Genomic DNA, 11,374 nt, shown 5'->3' on the forward strand with positions numbered 1-11,374 from the left:
CTAGACTTCAGCTCATTTTTGTTAAGATTAGAAGGCTATTATTAACTATAGAGAAGCCTAACACGCCATCAGATTGAGAGCCAGCTCTGATGACGGATGGAAGGCTTCAACACCCTATCCTAACCCTCTTTTAAAAGGGAATTTAAGGGGCTCCTGGGTGGTTCAGTTGGTTGAGCAACTGACTCTTGATTTTGGCTCAGGTCATGATCCCAGGGTCATAGGATCGAGCCCTGTGTTGGGCTCAGTGCTGAGCATGGAGCCTGCTTCAGATTCTCTCTCTCTCTCTCTCTCTCTCTCTCTCTCTCTCTCTCTCACACACACACACACACACACACACCTCTCTCTCTCTCTCTCTCTCTCTCTCTCTCTCAAAAAAAAACAACTGAAATTTCACTCCAATTTTCAAAGCATATTAGCTCTGAAGGAACCTTTGTGCATTTTTCACTTTTGTTTTCTCTGGGAATGCATTTATTTATTTATTTACTTACTTACTTAGTTATTTTGCGGGGGGGGGTGGGCAGAGAGAGAATTCCAAGCAGGCTCCACACTGTCAGCAAGGAGCCCTACGTGGGCCTCAACCTCAGGAACTGTGAGATCATGACCTGAACCGAAATCAAGAGTTGGATGCCTAACTGACAGAGCCACCCAGATGCCCCGATGCATATAAAATAGCCCTACTCCAGTCCATGTTTTCCTCATCCTGGAGTTCAGATTTTCCTTTGGCAGAAATCCAGTTTTCCCTACGATAAGTAAAACGCTGATCACTTGGGATTTTGAAAGCATAAGGTGGGACTCCTTTCACTGGGAACCTATCCAGAATATGAAGTCCTTTTGATGGCATGTTGCACAACATATGACATAAGCAAGAAACCTTCCAGCAGCCCCAGCAAATGTCCAACCCTACCTTCCCGCATCCCTTTAGGGCAGCAGCACTGTCGTTTGTGAAAGTGAAAAGAAGGTATGAAATCAGGAGACGGGAACAGACTGTAAATCAGCAGGTTTGGTTCCTTCTCTACGGAGTCTTTGTGGTTGTTTCTCCTTTGAGTTTTCCAGGGCTGGAGACCTCAGAGGCATGAAATGCCCTAAGGTTGTAGAAGCCCATCAGGGTTTGTCTTTTTAGAATACCCAACTAACATGGAAAATCTTAAAGCATGTATAGTTTTGGCTTAAAAATTTCACTACTCTCTTGGAAGGAAGGAGGGAAGGGAGAGAGAGAGGGAGGAAGCATGGATGGAAGGAAGGGAGGGGGGAGGGAGGATGGATGGGAGGGAGGGAAGGAGGAAGGAATGAAAGAAGGGAAAAGAACTCCAGAGTGGCTTGCTGAAACTACGTCATTCCTTAGCAAATGTAACTGTTATGCACCAGACAATATGGTAGGTTGTGGCGATGTGGCATGACAAAAATATATTTGGTCTTTGTCCCCATCCTCGGCACAGGGCTCCTAAAATCCTTGGAATTGTGTTCCTTTGGCAGCACTATACTAAAATCCTTGGAATTTCCTGAGTGCTAAGTGTCTTTTGTGTGCTAAAGAGGTGACCAAATACGGGTCCTTAGATAGCATCAGAGGGGGAGCCCACCAGTGAGAGAGCTCCAGCTGTCAGCCTGGCCTCCAACCCCAGGCAGAAGAGAGGGGCTGGAGGTTTAATTCAATCCCCAGTGGCCTGTGATTTAGGAAATCCGAAACTAGAGTTTCCAATTCGGAGCCTCATAGCCTCCGAAACTACAAGGCTAGAGGTGCTCTGAGGTTGGTGAAGACATTGATTTGCTGGGAGGGTGGGCACTCAGAAGCTATAGAAATTCTGGATCCCCCACCTCTCACCACTGTCCCGCTGTACCTTGCCCAATGCACCTCTTCCATTTGGCTCTTCCTGAGTTACATCCCTTATAATAAAACGGTAATAGAAATTAGAGAGCTTTCCTGAGTTCTGGCAAATGACTGAACCTGAGCAGGAGTCATGGGACCTTAACTAATAAAAGCACAGTTCACTTAAATAAATGCCGGGTTTATGTTTGTCTGGTAGGTTGATTTTTGTTTTAATAGAGTGGACGCTAAACCAGCCATTTAGCTGCTGCTTAAGAAGGTTGCCCTGGTTAACAATGACAAAATCACTGCATAGAATGTTTATCTTGGTAGCTCCATTGGCAGGAGAGAGTCTACTCAGTGAGGGGAAGAGATGGGGAACTGGGACATCAGGTCTGTTTAACAGCATTTGGAATTGCAATTTCAGTTGCCAAAGCAGTCTTCTTACCCATTACAGTTCTGGCATTAATACTATATTCCAGGCTTTGAAGATGCATTAATAGCCCAGGATTTAATCCAACAGGATACATGCTGATGAGAGACTGATAAATGTTGCAGAAAGTCATTGTCATTACCTTGTTTTATGGGTGAGATAGAACAGGATAGGAGCACTTGGAAGCTGCCTAGAACATGTTTCCTTTCATGACCAGCATTCGTTCGTTACTGATCTTTTCATGTGAGCCCACCCCAGCACCTCCCCAAAAATCTGTCACAAGCCAAGTTTTCCTGTTGATGAATGTCTTGTAAAAAGATATGCATTTATAAGTTTGTGGCCTTTCCTAGGAGTTACGTTGAGCCTCCTTTCGCTTCCCAAAGCCATTACTGAAATAAAATTAGGATGGCCACACCAGACTGTCAGAGATAGTTTCAGCCTGTATATTCATTGATCTGTAGGTACGAGGGAAACTTTTCTCCAAAGATAGTGTGTGATGACCCCTCAGGGGAATTGGTGAGGGGCGCCTTCATCCTTGATCATTAACCTTTAGAGATAAAAGCAATTTCAAAGGTCATTTGCCCCCTAATGCTATAGGAGAGGAAACTGAGACCCAGAGATATTAGATGGGAAACTTTGCTGAGAACACAGCTTGTGTTCGTATATTGGGGCTGCCATAGTAGAGGACAGCATACCGAGTGGCATAAACAACAGAAATTTATTGTCTCCCACTTGCAGCAGCTAGAAGTCCAGCATCAAGGTGTTGGTAGGATTGGGTCCTTCTGAGGGCGAGAAGGGACAAAGCTGTTCCCGGTGTCCCTCCTTGGGCTTGTCAATGGCTGTCTCTTCCCCATGTTTAGTCACATCATCATGACAAAATGATTTGAGGAGAATTAGATGCAGGATTGGCAATGGCTCTACCAAAGCCTCATCACAGGACATCTAGAAGGAAAGGTGTCTCTGTCCAATCTTCTCTTTTTACAAGTACATCAGTCAGACTGGAGTAGGGCCCATCCTCATGACCTCATTTTAACTTGATTACCTCCATAAAGACCCTATTTCCAAATGAAGTCACATTCCAAGGTGCTGGTGTTTAGGACTCCAGCATGGGAATCGGGGTGGGGGGTGCACAATTCACCCCATAACAAGAGCTGCCTAAACAGTCGCTAGAACCTCGGTCTTCTGATGCCCTTGTCCGTTTCTTCCCCTCTTGCACCACGTGCCCTTTCATATTGTCATTCCTGTGGAGGAGATGTTTGCTTTTTGCACAGAGGCAGGATACAGGGGTGTGGTCAGAAGCTTCCATCTTCTCAGACATTTCAAGTGATTCAGTTTAGGAGAATATCAGGTCGAGTTACGTTCAGAGGAGTAAGGATGCTTATTAACACAGCCCAAAAAGAATCATCTTGGGGGTAAGCAATGAATTTTTTAGTATTCTGTGGCTGATGGTGTTGAACCTTTTCAGCGAGAGATGAAGTTCTCCCAGACTTGTTCCACAAACTGCAGCTGATACTATCACACTGTGATGATAAATGTGTTTGTCCAGTAATTTTCCTCTTTGATGTGGATCTCTCTGTCCCTGGAGCAAAGGCTTCCAGGGAGCAAACTTTCCTTCTGGAGGTCCCATGATGAGGCTTTGGTAGAACCATTGCCAACCCTGCATTTAATTCTTCTAACATCCTTTTGTCAGTGTCAAGATGCTGAAAGCATCTAAATATTATGAGGGAGCCACGTTGTTGCCAGATATCTTAGGGAAGTGTTTGCACATTTGTAGGCAAGATATTTTTGTTATGTTTTGCCAAGTGGTCTTTTAGAGAAGGCAGATCTAAACAAGACAAATTAAAAAATAACAATAAAAACTTAAAAGTTTTTAGTTCGTGTTCTGTGTCACCAAGGTCAGTGTGGCTTGCATTAATGAAAATTGCTTTCATTAAAGGTCGGAACAGAAGAAAAATGGCAGGATGCTGGACTCTTCCATAATGACCACATTTTCCCTGTTGTGATGTGGCCCACCATGCTCATTTTGAAACAGAGAAAAACATCATCAGCTCAGATGTCCTCCCTTCTAGACCAGGGTGCTTTTCACCCAGGGCAGCAACGGTGATGTATGACTCTGACCCAGTGGGCTAAGGGGCCATTCTAACTATCTAGGACCTTCACAAGGGGTATACTTAGGTTTGGACAAAGCCTAGTTAACCAAGTCACAGAATATGCCTTTTGGCACTGAAAAGAGGTAGTAGTTTCTAGGACTTGCCCTCTATATCCCACTGATTCTCAGTGTTTCCCAAAGCATCACCAGCCTTTCAAAATATACCAAGGGAAAAAATTTCAGTGTTTAAATGAATTTGGAAGATGTCATATTCTACACCCCCCCTCTTAGCTATTCATCATGCATATTGGGATTTTTAAAAATTTTTTAATGTTTATTTTTGAGAGAGAGCGAGAGAGAGTGAGCACAAGTAGGGGAGGGGCAGAGAGAGAGGGAGACAGAGAATCTAAAGCAGACTCCAGGCTCTGAGCTGTCAGCACAGAGCCTGACCCGGGGCTTGAACTCACAAACTGTAAGATTATGACCTGAGCCAAAGTCAGATACCTAATTGACTCAGCTAACCAGGCACCCCAGAATATTTTTTTAAATGTTTACTTATTTTGAGAGAGATAGAGCAGAGGGGAGGGGAAGAGAGAGACAAAGAGAATCATAAGCAGACTGCACTGCAGCACAGAGCCCATTATGGGGCTCGAACCCACAAACTGTGAGATTATGACCCAAGCCAGAACCAAGAGTTGACTCATCATGCATATTGGAATATTGAAGGCTTTTGTGATGCCTTGTGATGAAGAAGCCATTTAACTGTCTTTAATCAGGTGTTTGCAGAGTCATCTGATCATGGGACCATTTGTTCACGTAAAACCTGTAAGTTGCACACAACACATTTTTGAGAAATACTGTCTACGATTTACGTAAGTTGAAGAGATCTATTGAAGCACCATGTATATACTGGAAAAGAATGTAGATAAGTTCGTAGATGATCGAGCAAGAGCTTTGCAGAGATATCCCTGTAGATACTCGTGTGACAGTCCTTATACTTGCCCACAAAAGATTCCTTGTGGCTGTTGGCGGGGATGGAACACTAGGCTGGGCTGGCCAGGCTTTTCATTCATTAGGTTCTTTCTTTATTGTGAGGGTGTGGATGACTGTGTGTGTGTGTGTGTGTGTGTGTGTGTGTGTGTGTGTGTATGTGTGTGTGTGGACTGGATAATCACATGGCTTACAAAAGAAAAAAGTATTGGGATAACAATCAGAAGGCGTGAAGTGTTTGTGGCCTTTGTCATAGATTTGTGACGTGACCTCTCACAGTTCTATCCCTTCTCTGGTCAGGGTGGGTGCCACTGAATAGCCTGGTACCCCTCAGACATAAGGCAGGCCTTCCGTACCCAGCAGGCCTCCCTGGATACTTGGGACCTCAGCCAGAGCTGCCTGAAGGTGAAGAGGGGGAGAAGGAGGTTGTCAGGCTGATGACATCATGTCTAAGTGTTTGGGTCACCTCCGGAGGCGCAGAGTGTTGGGTATAAAGGGCTGCGACGTGGTTGAAGGAGGTATGAATAGACTGTCGAATGTCCTAGAGCAGCCATGCATCCCAGCCTGATTGGGCAGGATGCTCACAGTTAGATGCGGCTACAACAAAGACCCTCAGAAGTGATTTTGAGCTAGCTAGCTTAAGGAAAAAAGAAAATATTTTGGGTAGGTATTTGAGCACATGATGGAATTGAAACAGTTTGAACAGCCACATCTTAAGAAAGTTCAGAAGCATGAGAGCTCCAGGGATCTGCCTTTAACTCTGTTTTTGTGAGGCTCAGCTCTCATTTTGGGTAAACGTCCACGCTGGTCCATTTAGCTATGACACATCTGTTTGTTTGGGAGAGAGTGGCAATACTTTGATCTTGAGGGAAATTTGTCCTCTCTCCAGCCCCAGGGGATGAATGGTGACAGTCTAAACCAGTCACAGTAATGTAATTTCCCTTTGTCAGTAACTGGTCTAGGGGTGGCCATGTGACCCAAGACTAATGTAGGAGATGTAAATAGAAAGAGGCTGGATACGGATGCCGGAAAAGCTTTTGTCTTCTCAATAAAAAGGAGCAACAGAATCATGGGACATGGCTCTTTCTTCCTTTGCTTTGCCCCGTCTCTGGCATTTGGACCCAATGCCTGGCGCTGCAGCAGCCATGTTGAGACCATGAAGTGACAAGCACCGGATGAAAGTCGTGTGCTAGGAACAGAGGGCGCAAAGGAGAAAGAGCAAGGTCCTTCTACAGCGAAGCCGCCACAGTGACGCTGGACCAAACACCTCCTGATTTGTGCTTATTTGAGAAAAATGGTACCCTGGTACTTGAAATCACAGTACACTTTGCCTAATATACTTGCAACCAAAACCATTTCTAGGTGTAAAATTAGTTAGTATAAATACAGATGGTGGGAGCCAAGTCCCCATGATCAGAGCAGGAGTCTCAGATCTTTAAGGGAGAGAGAGTCAAAACTGTCTACGAAAGCCATCTGGAGCCTCGAGATCTCACCACGGCTGCAGAACCTGGAACACCTGTCCTAGATAGAATTAATCAACTCGTTAATTAACTAATTGTACTGATTTTATTGATCCCTTGCTATCTACTAGGTGTTTTTCCAGGTACTGGGGATAGACTGGAGAAGACAGAGAAGGTGCCGACTCTCATTAAGCTGACATTCTAAAGGGAAAACAGGCACTAAACAAGAATCATAAACCAAGGGAGTCCTTTGAGGAAGCGGGAGGTGCTGTATGAAACGGGAAAGGAGTGTCACGATGGGAATTTATAGGAGGTGTGTGCGTGGCAAGCCTGAAATGGTGATATTTGAGGTGAAAGTTGAGTTGCAGAAAGGAGCCAGCCGTGTGAGAAGAGACCCAGGCTTCGGGAGGGATGCTGGTGCAGAGTCCTGGGCAGGAGCAAGCATGCCTGCTAGAGACACAGAATGCATCCTTAACAGGGGTCCCCTGGGCTGTCCGTGTTCATCTCTTGCCAACCCCTCTGGCCGCTGGATTCTCGGACTTGTGATATATCTCAAGGCTGCCGACAGGATTTCCTGTGGCACAGGTGACTTTTCCCATTGCCTCTGCTTCAGGCTGTGAGAGCCCGGGGGATGGGATGGCTGGGGGAGGGTCTGTGTAATAGACTGTGATCAGAGTGACTGCTGTCCTTTCCCTTCGAGAATGGACCCGTTGTGCTTGGCCACAGCACTGAGGCTCCCCGGGGGCCCGACTTCCTTTGGAACGGGGTCCACCCCATTCTGGAAAGACTGGCATAGCATCCAGAGGGCTCATAGCTGCTTCAGCACCATGCCACAGTCACCTCGAATTACCATCACCACACTGGGCATTTCCCTGTGGAAAGGCCAATGCAGAGAAGTAGGAAGCCTGGTACCTTCCCCTCCCCACCAGCTGTGGCTCCTAGTCTGCCATGGCTGGTCAGACCTGACATCATTTTCTTCCCTTCCCTTCCCTTCCCTATCCCCCATCCCCCCATCCCATCCCAGTTTATTTTTGAGAGAGACAGAGCATGAGCTGGGGAGGGGCAGAAAGCAAGGGGACAGAGAATCTGAAGCAGGCTCCAGGCTCTGAGTTGTCAGCACAGAGCCTGATGTGAGGCTCGAACTCAGGAACTGCGAGATCATGACCTGAGCTGAAGTCGGACACTTAACCAGACCTGACATCATTTTCAAGGGATACTTATCAGTAAAGCAGTCCCCTGAGGTCACAGGGCTAGAAGCTTCCTCACAGGTCCTCCTGCACTGCACTCCAGACCTCTTGTATCTGTCAGTATCCAGAACAAAAGTGGCAGGTTGCCTGAGGAACCAGATATTCACCTAGTTCTGGTAGAGAATCCAGTTTTCTTTTCTCTAACACTTGAACTTGGGGGCAATGAGAACCACTGTTGCAATCTCCCTGGGCTGTTAGGTTTCTTCCAGGGACCTGTGTCATTAGCGGGACCCCAGGATTGTGATGACTGTTCACCTTAGAAGGGCAAGCTGGTGAGGAAGTGCCCAAACTACCATTTTGAAACCAGGTTCACTTCTCCTAGATCTGGGACCAATCCCAAAATACCAAAATTGAAAGACACTTTGGTGATTAATACCCCTCCTCTTACAGATGGGGATAAAGGGGGAATGGCCCGACTAAGGTTAATATTCACACTACGGAGAAAGACTGTTTGGGACCCACAAGCATCTTTCTCAGATGTTTACAGCGTCTTGTTGTAACATTCGCTGTGACTTAAGGGAACAAAGAATACAACCTCACGCATCAAGGCCGTGTGTAAAGCTCCCCGTGCCTCTGTCTGGTTTGACTTCCCATCCTATGCGGTGGCCATTTTCTCATTACACAGGCCAGGAAAGTGAGGGGGATGAATCCATTTAGTTAGTGGGTGGCAAAACTCAACTCCAGCTTGGTTTTTATTTAATGGTCCTCCCAAGTCCATCTCTACTTTTGTCCTTGGTAGGGGAGGTGCAAAACAGAAATTAGCCGTAACTCAGGCAGCATGGGGTGCACAGCCGGTGTTCTCAGGTGCTAGAGCTCTAAGGAGAGGCTGTGATTTATAGTGAACCACCCCTTACCTTGGCGGGTGAACCCTTCCCTCTTCCGGCCCCCAGATCTGAGGCAGGGCCCCCACGGATCCTCATGTAACTTGGTGCTGTCATGTCAATGGCTGCCTCCACTTGGTTAAATGCCACCTCCCGGACACAGTGTGGCATGTAAAAGCCCAGTCCATTAGAACCAGCGGGCTCAGTTCCAGCACTTCAGGTGACTGGAGGCATCCATCACTTAACCTTGCCCTGCCTCAATTTTCGGAGCTATACAATGGGGCTAGCAGTAGTACCTTCCTGGGAAGGTAAGTGAAAGAGGTAAAGCATTCAGAAAAGGCATGTGCTCAGTAAATGCCCATTGTTGCCCCCATTTGCTCTCCACACAACAGAAGCAACTCTGCTACAGAATTCTGCATTTTCTCCAGCGGTACGAAGAGTGTGTTCACAGTTCCTGATGACTGGTAGACATCCCAGGGTGAGAAGTATCTATAAGACACAGTCATGTGCACTTCACAGCTTGACTCTGGAGAGTGATCTCTTCCAGGCCCTCTACTACAAGGGTATTTTCTTTTTCTGTCACTGTCACCCCTCCAACAGCAGAAGTTTCTGGCTCACCCACCGGAGAGGCTAAAGCGTGCCTGGAATTATATTGCTTACAGAATAAAGAGAAGTCAGAGCCTCTTATGTAACTTGAAGAGTAGGAAAGATCCAGTGATAAAAACCAGTGCCCTGAACTTTTGCAAAGCACGATCAATTGCTGCGGACGATCCTCTGGTCCTTGGCAAGGTATCCTTCATCTGGTTTTCGTAGACTAGGAAAAAAATTAATGAACCCACTGCTATTAGATTGTGTATTCATGCCTAAAGGCTGTAAAAAGGGTACTGTTTCAAGTTAGTCCTGTCATCTAAAATACATCCCCTGTTTGCTTAAGTTTTCTCAATAATATTCTTTAATTTGATCGCTACCTGTGAATTTGTGTATTTCCTCACACAGAACTGATTCTCCCTCCCCCCTTTGTGTTTCTCTCTTTCTCTCTCTCTTTTTTTTTTTGTTTATACTTTTTTGTTTAGATTATCTCTCTACTGACCTTTCAGTGGCTTACCTTTTTTTTTTTTTTTTTTTTTTTGCAATGCACGAGCGAGGCTGGAAAACAGAGCCAAGATGCAAACTATGAATCAGCCGCTCAGCTTCACATAGTGAGTGCACTATGTGCTATTTCTGGCCAGAGCAGATGTGGCCTTGGTGGGCTGCAGGGAACAGTATCTCTCAGGTAAAAATTACGTAGACAAGGACCAAAATGATGCATATCCTTCATTCGCAGACAGATCATGAACTGGGAGCTGTGTGGAAAGACCGGATTGGGAGCCAGGGTCCTGCCCTGGGTTTCTTCCAGGTGACCCTACCACCCGTCAGCCGTCTGGTCTTGGTGAGTACGTGTGACTGACAAATAGGTTTTTTTCATGTTAGTTTACTCATTTCGAGAGAGAGTGAGCAGCGGGAGAGGAGCAGAGAGAGAGGGAGACAGAGAATCCTAAGCAGACTCCACACTGTCCATGCAGAGCCTGATGCACGGGGCTCGAACCCACGAACTGCGAGATCGTGACCCGAGCCAAAACACTTAACTGACTGAGCCACCCAGACACCCCTACAAATACATTTCTTTTTAAATCAACAAAAGCATAGGACCAACACAGTAACAAACCTGTGTGCCACCATTGAGTCCCGGGCTATCCTGACATTTTGACCAGCTCACTTCAGACCTGGCTGAGTACTATGTGGATTCCTCCTTGATCCTCTTTGCCTTCCTCCTGCCCCCAAGATAAATGCTGCCTTAAACCTGCAGACTTGCCTACTTCTCTAGACACCTACATCTTTCAGCTGTGGCTGCTGCGTACATTCTGCATGTTTGAAAACTTTAAATGAAAGGAAACACGCTGTGTATATTCTGCGACTTGTTTTTTTTTTTTAATTTAGCATTAGATTTCAGCAACATAGCTCTAGTCCATTCATTTTAACTGCTCTTTGCTATAGTGTTTCGTGAACAGACCACCATTCTCTTGTTGAGCAGTTAGATTGCTTTGAATTTTGCACTTTGATTATAAACGACGCTTCAGTGAGTGTCCTTACCCATTTCCTACACTCACATACAATTTCTCTAAGATAGCATTTTTTCAAAATATTTTGGCTACACCCACAGTTAAGGACATACTTTATATGTAAACCCAGCACATGCACAGGCTACGTTCGTGTGTGTGCGCACATATATGTGGAATAAAAGTTCCTCAAAATGAGACCCTTATTTTGTATTCAGGTATAATCCAGTTTAGGCTGGTCTAAAAAAATATCCTGGTTGCAATTTACTAAAGTGATCCTCTGACCCCCGTTTCCAGGAAGAATCTGCTCCTCTCCTGTTTCCAGGAAGAATTGGGTAAACCGTGTTCTGGGACCTGTATCTACACATGGAATTGCTGGATCATAGGTTAGACCCATTTTCAAAGTGAGGAGTTGATGCCTTTGTGAGTTCTTTTTA

The 11,374-nt window shown here is 45.8% G+C and overlaps 1 long non-coding RNA gene across 1 annotated transcript; it reads left to right on the forward strand.

Annotated features, from left to right (window-relative positions):
• Window positions 1-4,933: 4,933 nt before the first annotated feature.
• Window positions 4,934-10,271, forward strand: LOC122474878. The gene is made up of 2 exons (XR_006295034.1): window positions 4,934-9,630; window positions 10,170-10,271. It is a non-coding gene; the product is annotated as an uncharacterized LOC122474878 (long non-coding RNA).
• The last annotated feature ends 1,103 nt before the right edge of the window (window positions 10,272-11,374 follow it).

This window comes from Prionailurus bengalensis, chromosome D4 (assembly GCF_016509475.1).
Source record: "Prionailurus bengalensis isolate Pbe53 chromosome D4, Fcat_Pben_1.1_paternal_pri, whole genome shotgun sequence".
Classification (NCBI taxonomy): domain Eukaryota; kingdom Metazoa; phylum Chordata; class Mammalia; order Carnivora; family Felidae; genus Prionailurus; species Prionailurus bengalensis.